The sequence below is a fragment of the Myotis lucifugus genome, unplaced genomic scaffold (assembly GCF_000147115.1).
Source record: "Myotis lucifugus unplaced genomic scaffold, Myoluc2.0 scaffold_291, whole genome shotgun sequence".
Taxonomy (NCBI): domain Eukaryota; kingdom Metazoa; phylum Chordata; class Mammalia; order Chiroptera; family Vespertilionidae; genus Myotis; species Myotis lucifugus.
The window spans coordinates 620,392-630,350 of NW_005871339.1; the positions used below are offsets into that span (position 1 = coordinate 620,392).

At 55.2% G+C, this 9,959-nt stretch overlaps 1 pseudogene; it reads left to right on the plus strand.

The window, feature by feature from the left end:
- The first annotated feature begins 8,615 nt into the window (after positions 1–8,615).
- Positions 8,616–9,465, plus strand: LOC102431504 (annotated as a pseudogene).
- The last annotated feature ends 494 nt before the right edge of the window (positions 9,466–9,959 follow it).

Consider the following 9,959-nt stretch of genomic DNA (forward strand, 5'->3'; position numbering starts at 1 on the left):
CCGCGAGCCTCCTCCCCAGCTGCTCCCGGTGCAGACGGGCCACACCTGCACTCTCCCACAACCAGGCCTCAGCGGGCCTCCAGGTTCTGCATGAGGCAGATGAAAAGCACGTTCGACAAGCCCTCTGAACTCCAGGAGGGGACGGTGGCAGGCCATCTGGATCCCTCGTGGCCCTGGGCATCCCCTCAGGGAAGCCTGGCACTTAGGGTCTCCCTCTGGCTCCAACAGGAAACCTCACCTGGTGTGAGCAAATAAACCTCTTTCTCCACGCAGCTGTGCCTCTGTTTTTCCTTCACATTTTCAAGTTCTTTCTTTGAAGGCAGATACCTGCCTAAGCACAGCAGCACCTCCTCAAAGAGCTCTCTACGGAAAGCCCAGCTAAAAGTGGGGGTGTCCTCAGTGGTGGGGGTGTCCTCTGTGGGTGGAGGGGTCGGGGAAGGTGCCATCCGCAAGGCTGCCACCAAAGACATTGTCAAAAGGGCAGAGGGAAAACTTCTCTCCAGCAGAGTGTGGGATGGAAAACAGTCTTGGGCCCTGGGTCATATAGAGTACCTTAAGAATTGCTACAACAGGGGTGACAAGAACCAAGATGGTGGCATCGGTAAACGCCTGTACTCGCCACCTCCCACAACCACATCAAAATTACAACTAAAATACAGAACAACCATCATTCAGAACCACCTGAAAGCTGGCTGAATGGAAGTCCTACAACTAGAGAAGTAAAGAAGAAAGCACAATGAGACTAGTTGGAGGGGAGCCCGGGCTGAGCAGGCTGGTACAACACCCACGTGTGCGGTTTTTCAATCGGGAGGGAGGTTGTCTTTGTGGAAGCTGCCGGAGAAGGGAAAGGGGTCCCGGCCCCACACCAGACTCCCATCCTAGGGTTCAGAGCTGGAAGAAAAGTCCCCATAACTACAGGCTGTAAAAACCAGCAGGAATTGTGGCTGAGAGACATGGAGGCTGCTGGAGACCCAGCTGTTCCTATTAAAGGGCTGGCGCACAAACTTACTTGGACTCGATACCACTGAGCTCCGGCACCAGGTGGCTCTGGGGGACCCAGACACATACAGGGAGGAACTGGACTGTCTGGCATCCGGGCAGGAATCCAGGGGTGGCTTTCTTCCAGACAGGGGTGCTCACAAGGCTCATTGTTCCCACGCCGGGGTCTCCTCTGTCGCAGGGCTGACTGGCAGCCATATCAGCGTGGCCCACACTGTTTGTTCTGCCCAATCCAATTTGAAGCCCCACCCAAGTGGTATGCAGCAGCTTTTCCAAATGAATGGCTGGTCCTGGCTCAGGCTTTGCTAAAATCTCTTAAACAAACTGCAGCTGGTGGCAGCCCCAAACCTATCAATAAAAGGTCCAAGACCTGGCACTAGCACCAGCCTGCCTTGCTTCACAGCTGGGCCTTGAATCCTGCATGGCAGCTCTCCCACTGTAGTCATAGCTAGTCCTCCCAGCCAATTGGCCTGGAGGTCAACTCCTCCCAGAGACGCCAACAGCAATCAAGGCTCAGCAACAAAACTGCACAAAGCCCACACAGGGGTGCATCTAGAGTGCCCAGCTGTGGTGACTGAGGAGGCTGAGCCACTGGGTCCTACAGGACACCTACTACACAAGGCCACTCTACCAATTTCAGGAGACATAGTAGCTCTACCCAATACATAGAAACAAACACAGGGAAGCAGCCAAAATGAGGAGACAAAGAAACCTCACAAATGAAAGAAATGGAAGCAAGCAAACTATTAGAGACAAAGTTCAAAACCATGGTTATAAGGTTACTTAAGGATCTTCATGAGACTTTCAAGGATCTTAGTGAGACTGTCAAAGACATGAAAGAGGACCAGTCAGAAATTAAGCACACACTAACTGAATCAAAGAACAATTTATAGGGATTCAACAGTAGAGTAGAGGATTCTAAGATTCAAATCAATGATTTGGAATATGAGGAAGCAAAAAATACCCAATCAGAAGAGAAAAAAAAAAGAATAAAAAAATATGAAGTATAAGAAGCATCTGGGACAACCTCAAGTGTACCAACAGCAGCATTATGGGGGTGCCAAAAGGAGAAGAGAGAGTGAGCAAGATATTAAAAACCTATTTGAACTATGTCTTTCTCACAGCCTCAGAATTCAGATCCTGAAGAAGGTTGGGGGAGCGTGTCCCTGGGTGGAGAGAGCAGCTTATGCCCAGAAGGGTTCTAGGCAGCCAGTGAGCCATTAGACCGTGGAGTCTGTCTTCCTCAGCCCAGCCTGTGCAGGGCCCCGGGCACACGGGCTAAGGGAGACTTAGCTGGCTGTGGGTGCCCACCATGGGGATGTGGGGGGCCGTGTCCCACATCCTAGGGACTATGCCAGCACTAAATGGCCCCCTTCCCCCTAAGAACTCTTTGGGGCCTGTCCTACTGACCTTGGGCTCCAAAAGTACAGCAGACAAATGTTCTCACCTGGAGTGTCTCCTCAGCTCTGACCGCCCTCAGTGGACACACACTACCCGCTCCCTCCACCTCCTGCTCTCAGACCTGCCTGAGCCCCGGCCACCAGCCCTGCAGGCCACACCCAGAGGCTGCTTCTCCCCTAAAATTCCAGGCACCTCCCGACCTGGAGGCCCCCCAGCTCCCTGAAGCCCGTCTTGGCTAGGAGTGCCATCAGCACCTTCCTGTGGCCTCCTGACCCCAATGACCTCAGTGCTGGGCTCACAGGGTGATTCCATTGGGCACCCACCGCCATGTCTGCGGGCTGACAGCACAGGAACGAGTCTGCCCATGCCTTGGCCTCCGGCCCCAGAAGCCCCCTTCGTCCCACCCACCGCTCGCTCACTCAGCTTGAGGGTTCACTCGAGTGGTATCATTAAGTACTCGCAGGGTGTGATTAAGTAATTAAGCTCAGGAGGCTCTGGGAGCCACCAGGTGCCTGCCCTTGAGGTTTTTGCAGAACCAGCTGGGCCAGAGCCTCTGCTCTTGTCCAGGGATGATGCTGGCAGTCTGGGCTCCTCTCAGGCCCCCCAAAGCCAGCCCCCCCACCCCCCACCGCCAGGCTGCTGTGGCTGCCATGACAGGGGCACAGCGCCCGCCCTGCCTTGCCTGAGCTCAATCCCTGATGGCTGTGATGCTGTTGCCCCATTTTTTTCCTTCTTTTTTAAAAATTCAATCTTTATTGTTCAGATTTAAAAAAAAAAAAAAAAGATCTTACCTATGGACACAGACAGTAGGGTGGTGAAGGCCTGGGGTGGGGCAGGAACTGGGCAAAGGGGAGAAATGGGAGGGGGCAAGGGGGACATCTGTAATACTCTCAACAACAAAAATAAATAAATAAATAGAATAGAATAGAATAGAATAGAATAGAATAGAATAGAATAGAATAGAATAGAATAGAATTGCTACAACAGGGAGGGCAGGAAACTCTCACACAAACCCTGCCATGTACAGAGTGGAGTCTGGCCGTCCCAGGGAGGAGCAGCAGGAAGCCTTGCTCCCCAAGTCCCAGGTGGACTTATCTATAATAATAAAAGGGTAATATGCTAATTAGACCAGGTGTTCTTTTGGGCGACCTTCCGGATGAAGCCAGGGCTGGGAGGGATGCCGGGTCCCGGGTGCCAGAGGGAAGCTGGTGCCGGCAGCCGGGGGGAAGAAAGGCCTACTCTTGCATGAATTTCGTGCATCGGGCCTCTAGTCCTATATAATAAAAGCCTAATATGCGAATTGTCCCCTTGACCAAGAGTTCAACCGTTCGCTATGACATGTGCTGACCACTGGGGGCTGGGAACATGGCGGGCATCGGTGATGCAGCGCTGGCAGCAGGCGACAATGGAGGCACTGCCGGCCCTGATGAGAGTGGGACCATGGCGGGATGGTGGAGTAGGTGAGTGGGTGGTGCTAGGCCAAGGCAGATGCGAGCAGGGCCCAATTGCCCCACAGTGGCGGCAGTGACTCCCAGGCGCTGAGGGAGCCGGGACGGGGGGTTGGGGGCCCAAGTGCTTCCCAGGGCCCAGAGATCAGCTGGGACCTGCCCTTCCACACCAGGTGCTCATGCCTCAATAGCTGGCCAGGCCTAGGGACCACACCTGTGCACGAATTTCATGCACCGGGGCCTCTAGTTTAGAAAATAAAACCCCACCCTGGCACTGGGCACTCCAGCTCAGAGACTGCCCTCTACACATGGGCTTTCTTTATTGGACTGGCTTCATGGGGCACCCAAAACAGAAACAGGGACGTGACATCAGCAATAACAGCAAACAGTGGACATGTTGCCAAGACACAAGGCCCGGGTAATAAAGGCCACCCTGGGGGAGGAGCCTCCAGACCAGCCCGCCCCACCACCACCACCACCACCATGTGCCACGCTAGCTGCTCCCAAGTCTAACCATCTGCCGTCCCTGTCCCTGCCTGCTGCTCTCTCATGGGCTGCGGGAGCTCCTGCTGCTTTCCCCTCCCTTGTCTGCTGTGCTGGCCCGCGGATGGGTCGGCTGCCTCCTGCCAGCCTGCCTGCAGCCCGGACTGCTGCCAGCCTGCCATGTGCGAGACCTCCTCTGGTGTCACCGTGGCCTGCCTACCTGTCTTCTGCTGCACCCCTGTTTGCTGCTGATGCTGTGGCCGGCACACCAGCCTCTCCCTGGTCAGACAGCCGAGCTGTGCCCTGCAGGGGAGCACCCTTTCCAGGCACCATCACTGGTCTCTGATTAATGACCACGGTCTTTGCATGGCTCCTACTGGACGACTGAGCCAGGAACCACCCGATGGCTGGTTAAGACACTGACTAATCTGGCATTCTCTCCTTGGAAATCGCCGTCAGCACCCTCCCCTGGGGTGAGAAGGGGCGATGCATCCTCCAGAAAGAGGGTCTGGGATGAAGGGCTGGGCTGGCCCATCCTCCTGAGGATGGTGAGTGTAGCCAGAGCCTGGTGCCCACCTCTGTCCTTCCTGCAGGCGCTGGCATGCCCTCTGCCCTGGGCCACACCTGTGAAAGAGCACTCAGGGGCAGGGCCGCCACCGGGAGACTGACACTGAGATAGCACAGGGTGTGGTGACAGCCCAGCCATGACCCTCTCCGCTCCCCAGCAGCTCACTTCTCCCACGGACCGGCTCTCGGCAGAGAAGTGGTGCGTTTTCCGAACACAGCACCGATGGGCTCCTCGCCCAGCTCCCCGAGCAGCATGCTGGTCTGCTGGCCTCTGCCATCAGCTGGCTGGGGACGCCATGGTTTCCGAAACGATAAAGAGCAGGACACCAGGCCCTCCTGTCTGACCACATTTCCCACGCACCTCCGCACCGGCCCAGGGCAGACAGCCGTGAGCTGGGACGGCAGAGCCCAGCCCAGTCCAGTGGGGGGCGAGGTGGCTCTCAGTGACCACACAGGTCAGGGTGAACGTTCAGCTGAAGCAGAACAGAGGAGCCCGCCCTCCTGCATGGCCTGTCATCCTGGCCTTCTCTCAGCCTGTAGTCTAGCCGTGGTGTCCCGCACACTGTTGGACTCACAGCCTTCTCCTTCCCCTTTCCCTCATGGAGGCTGGCACCTGCCTCGCCAGGGGCTCAGTACCGAGCTGTCAGGTGGAGCTGGGTGTGATTTTCAGCTCTGCCATCTACACAGCCACCTGGGGCACAATCTGCCTCTCTGGAACCTCCGTGTCCCCACCTGACACAGCTAAGAATGTGTCCGGAACAAGGACACGTTACCGGTGCTTGACTCAGGAGATTGTCATGCTCAGTCAGACACCATTTATAGATCCTGGCACGCGTTTTCTAGAGGCATGCACACCTTCAATCTGAGCTTTTCAGAGTTAACATACATCATGCAAGAACCTCACGTGTGAGCCCACAGCCCCAAACACAAAACACATGAGAGCACGTACGCACACAGGCCAAGGGTCATTAGAACAACAGACGTTCCAAGGACTCCTTGAGGTGGGAATCTTGACCACAGAATTGTAAATCGGGTGCTTATGAATAAAAAATAGAATGGGAGCCCTAGCCGGCTTGGCTCAGTGGATAGAGCGTCAACCTGAGGACTGAAGGGTCCCAGGTTTGATTCCGGCCAAGGGCACATGCCTGGGTTGCGGGCTCAATCTCCAGTGGGGTGCGTGCAGGAGGCAGCCGATCAATGATTCTCTCTCATCATTGATGTTTCTATCTCTCTCTCCTTCTCCTTCCTCTCTGAAACCAATAAAGAAATATTAAAAAAAAATAGAATGGGAAACATAAGAAAGGGACAAGATACCCTCTAGAACAGTGGTTCTCAACCTGTGGGTCGCGACCCCTTTGGCGGTCGAACGACCCTTTCACAGGGGTCGCCTAAGACCATCCTGCATATCAGATATTTACATGACGATTCATAACAGTAGCAACATTACAGTTATGAAGTAGTAAGGAAAATAATTTTATGGTTGGGTCACAACATGAGGAACTGTATTTAAAGGGCCAGAAGGTTGAGAACCCCTGATCTAGAAAGATATATTGGAGACAATCCAATACAACTTCTCAAGGTAAAATATGTAAAGTCATTGAAATAAAGCCCACTGCCTGGGTGAGATGGACGATTAGACAGGCTGCATGGAGTTTGCATGAATTAGAATGCTGACCTGGAAAATTATACAAAAACAAGGTATTTTTTAAAAATTAAAAAGTGGCTAAGAGACTTGGAAGATAGAAAAGGTTCACTATTCAATTAATTGGCATTCCAGAGGGACAGGCCAGGGAGACCCGGGGAAAGGCAGCATTCGGGAATATAGATTGTTTCCCGGAAATGAAGAAAACACGTACCTCCAAGTCACAAAGCACAACACACATGAGAATAAAGAGAAATGCCGAGGTCCATGCAGTGGAAACCAGAACATTCACGGGAGAGGACGTGTTGAGAGGAACCAGAGAAAGGAACCAGAATTACCATATGACCCAGAAATTCCTCTCCTAAGTTAATACACACAAGAACTGAAAAGGGGGCCTCAACTCTTCCTGCAACCTTACTCTCAGTAGCCAAGAAGTGCACACAACCCAGTGTCCATCACGGAGGAATGGATAAACACGACAGGGATGTCCACACGGTGGAATATAATTCAACCATGAAAATACAAGAACGTCTGATTCATGCTGCAATACACATGGACCTTGAGGACATTATGCTAAGGCCACACTCCAGGGGCCTTACCCCAACTTAGCTTAGAATCCCTTAGGGTGCCAGGGCCCCCACATCTGAGACCCCTTTCATCTCCAAGTCCCTGGCCCCCCAGGCGTGCCAGCTCATTGGTTTATAAGAACCAGATGTGCAACCGTCAGGACGTCTGCAAGCCAGTTGTTAAATCACTATTGGCTTGAAGTCAGCCATGGCAGGAATATTCATGCCACCGTCACTGGCCACCCTGCCAGTCCGGGCTTTTCACTTCAGAGGGGCCAGTCCACTCGGTCAGCCCTCGCTTCTCCCACTGCCTGTGGGCGTCAGGCTCCCTCTGACTCTGGGTACCGCCAAGCAGCCCCCCTTACTCTCAGCCCCGTCCTAGCCGTGGGCTGCAGCGTTCTCAACACAGAAGGCTGTAGAATGTCTTTGTTCTTTTTATTTTATTTTTCGATTACAGTTGACAAGATGTCTCTGTTCTCGACTTTAAAAACCACTTGCCTCCCAAAAGGAAACCTCCCAGCCTCCTAGACACCCCCCGCTGGGCGGTGGCTTCCCCTCATCGTCATATTGTCCACATTCCTCCCTGCAGGTAAATCAATGCTCATTTCCTCAAATTCCATCGAAGAAGCTCCTTTCTCAGAACTAGCCCCTGCTCTCTGGGCACCCGCGGTACATTTCCACATACACCTCACACCACAGTTCTAATCCAACTTCATCCCGCCCCCAACCCTCCCACAGAATCCAGATTTCTTGTGACTTTCCCTGTCTCTCTGTTCTCTGGGGAGCGGAGTTTATAGCTAAAGACACAGGCCGCTGGGTTCCGATCCAGGCTCTTCTGCTTGCTAGTGTGGCTTTCGTGCAAGTTCTTATCTGTGCCTCAGTTTCCCCATCTGTAAAGTGGAAATAAGAACAGCTCCTATCTCACAAGGCTGTTGTGAGGGTTGTGGAGTTAATATTTATTAAGTTGCTCAGAATAGATGCTGGCATAGCCAGAGCTATTATTGAAGTGTTTGCTGATACAATAAAAGTCAACACAGCTACCAAACCATTCATTGCTGTGGATGCAGGAGAGAATTACACCCCTAAATAAACAGGATGTAAAAAGAACAAAACATGCTTATGATTCAACTGAGTGCTGAGAAATAGGAGAAATCATAGTAAGAAGCCCCAGAAAGCTGCTCAGAGGGGGGCTGTGGGGAACACCTGGCCCTCCTGTGTCCATGCCCAGGTCGGCCCCAGTGGTGAGGCCTCCCCTGCACCCCAGCTCTGTGGGCCCCTGGCCTCCAACCTCTCAGGGGTTTAATGAGCTGAGCAGTCATGGGTCTATGACAAGCGTCCTCAGGGACCTGCTCCAGCAACAAGGAAGCACAGCTCTTCTGTGCCCTCGTGACGGGACAACACACACCGCTGAGCCATATAAAATCCCGACCACCCTGAGCAGCTCACACAACCTCACAACCACTCCCTCACACTCACACACTCACACCCTCCTCCAGACTCTGCCCCACCATGGCCGCATCCACCCTCTCCATCTGCTCCAGCAACCTGAGCTATGGCAACCCCGCCTGCCTGCCCGGCTCCAGTGACTCTTGCACCGACTCCTCCTGGCAGGTGGACGACTGTCCAGAGAGCTGCTGTGAGCCCTCCTGTTGTGCCCCCAACTGCTGCCAGCCCACCTGCTGTGTCCCCAGCTGCTGCCAGCCCACCTGCTGTGTCCCCAGCTGCTGTGAGCCCTCCTGCTGTGCCCCCAGCTGCTGCCAGCCCACCTGCTGTGTCCCCAGCTGCTGCCAGTCCACCTGCTGTGTCCCCAGCTGCTGCCAGCCCACCTGCTGTGTCCCCAGCTGCTGTGCCCTGGTCCCCACCCAGACCCTCATCTGCACCCCAGTGAGCTGCATGTCTAGCCCCTGCTGCCAGGTGACCTGTGGGCCCAGCCCCTGCCAATCAGCCTGCACCAGCTCCTACACACCCTCATGCTGCCAGCAGTCTAGCTGCCAGCCCTCCTGCTGCACCTCCTCCCCCTTCCAGCAGGCCTGCTGTGTGCCCGTATGCTGCACACCTGTCTGCTGCAAGCCCCTGTGCTGTGTGCCGGTCTGCTCTGGGGCCACCCCCTGCCCAGGCCCCCTCGTGCTGCCAGCCCACCCCCTGCACCACATCCTGCTGCAGACCCTCCTCTTGCATGTCCGTCATCTGCCGGCCCGTGTGCAGGCCTGCCTGCTGTGTCTCCTCCTGCTGTGGCCCCACCTCCTCCTGCCAGCCCAGCTGCTGCCGCCCGTCCTCCTGCATGTCCCTGCTCTGCCGCCCTGTGTGCTCCCGCCCGGCCTGCTGCATCCCTACCTCGGCCCAGAAGTCCTGCTGCTGAGCAGGCATGACCCCCCCTCCCCGCCCCCAGGGCCATTCTGGCACTATGGGGAACTTAGGAACTCCTGAGGTGCATGGACAGCCCTTCCTCCTCTCAGCCCAGGAGGATGGCCCAGGCCCACTGCCACACTCCGCCTGGGACCCCAGGGCTCAGGATGGGGTCCCTGTCCATAGTGCAAGTCTCAGTGGTCTCACCGCCTCAGAAGCTGCTTGGAGAACCTAATAAACTCACCTGCATTTAACCTTGATGGCACTTGGCTCTCTTTTGGCCATTTCTGTTCGAACTGCCAGCCAGTCCCCACAGAGGCCGGGCTGCTGCCCTCGCTGCCCTGCCAGACCCCAGCTGCAGGCGCCTACTCTGGCCCTGCCTGTGCCGGCCTGGCCCCTGGCTCCCATCCCACAGGACCTGGGCCCGGCCAGGAATGGAGGCCTCGGTGTGGGCAGACCCCTTCCAGGAACCCACCCGGGGGACAGTCCTAGGCACTGTGGCAGTGG